The sequence below is a fragment of the Propithecus coquereli genome, unplaced genomic scaffold, assembly GCF_000956105.1.
Source record: "Propithecus coquereli isolate 6110/MARCELLA unplaced genomic scaffold, Pcoq_1.0 Scaffold4, whole genome shotgun sequence".
NCBI lineage: Eukaryota > Metazoa > Chordata > Mammalia > Primates > Indriidae > Propithecus > Propithecus coquereli.
In genome coordinates this window covers 13,508,183-13,509,823 of record NW_012149729.1, presented here as the reverse complement: position 1 = coordinate 13,509,823, position 1,641 = coordinate 13,508,183, and positions in this window count along the sequence as shown.

Sequence of the window (1,641 nt, the reverse complement as noted above, 5' to 3'; positions counted from 1 at the left end):
TGATGGTATGAAGTATTTGGTTATCAAAGTCTAGATTCAGCATAGGAAAGAGAATTTAGATGTGGAAATGTACATTGGATAAAGGTACAAGTTATTCTTATAGCCTAGGACTGACTGATATAGAGCAACAAAAAACATAGTATCAGAGTTCAAGAATTAATTCCTACTGGATGACGATTAAGGCCTTCCTAGAAAAAAATACATTGGACCGGGTTGTAAGGAATAAATAGGATTCCTAGAAATTTTTCCAGACTAAGGAGAGAGGCTGAGATGTGAAAATACAGTGTCTGTCTAGGAATGTAATTTTGTGATGCAAAGTATAGACTGCAAGAGGGATAGAGAAGTAAATGAGACTAGGAAAAAATATATTGAGGCCAGATCATTACTACTAACAACTTTAGACTTTATTCTCTAAGTAATTGGGAGCTGAGGAAAGTTTTTGAGCACAGGGCATGATCTGTGTTTCAGAACAATTACTCTGAGTGAGCCCACGGGGAGTAGATGAGACTGGAATGAGGCAGGGACGATAATTAGGATGTTATAATTGTCTAATGAGGAATGATGAAAACTTGATTGACTGGACGGGAAGCAATAAATAGGAGACATTTCAAAAAGAAAATTAACTGAGTGTAGTGAGTAAATCAATTAGAAATGCATTTGGATGCAAGAAACAGTATTTCTTTTGAACAGGGCTTAACATATAGGGGCTTATTTTACTCAAGTAGATGGTAGGTAGGTGGCTGCTGGCATTGTTGCAAAAGCTTGAAAATATCAGTGGCAGCATTTCTCAGTTCTTGTGGTTTTTGTCTTGCAATATCCCAAAGTATGGCACCTTGGCATGCTGAGCACTTTGAACTGAAGGACTTTAGAAGCAAGATCTTTCTAACTTCTCTCACCCTCCTGTCTCCTGCTCCTCTTTTTTCCCCCAAATAAAGACATAGAAACCAGAATTCCTCTTCCCCGAGGCAGATCACAGAAACTAGAACCTTCTTCCCCAAAGCAAGCCATAAAATCTAAAAACGTCACTCTCTCCCTTCTCCCTTCAAGACCATCTTTCCAGAGGGCCCTTTCCCCATACCTGGGAGGAAGAAACACTACACAGAAAGGCCAAGAAGTATCTGAACAAAGAAGCCTTGCTGGGGTTTCCCCCTCAGTCTGTTACCAATAGTTCATACCCTTTTGTCCAATCACGTTTCTGCATGGCTGTCCATTCTTCATAGAACCTATGCATAAAAACAGTTTTATCCTGGGTCTTTGGGTCTTCATTTCTAAGGGCTTCTGCGTCTCACAAAATTTCAGTTAAGTAAATTTGGTATGTTTTTCTCTTGTTAACCTGTCTTTTGTTAAGGAGTGTCAGTGGTGACCCTTACGATGGGTGAGGAAAAATACCACACCTCTCTGCCCGTATAATATTAATACCTTGAGTTGAACATGCTATGAGACATTTGGGAAATACTCATATAGGGATGGTAGGCAAGAAGAGGCATTATGGATTCAGAATTGAAGAATGAAGCAAAGAATAAAGAGGAGATAAAAGTAAACTTCATCAAACAATAGTTAATGTAAAATAGGCTAGGTGCAGTGGCTCACACCTATAATCCCAGCACTTTGAGGGGTGGGAGGACTGGTTCAGGCCAGGAC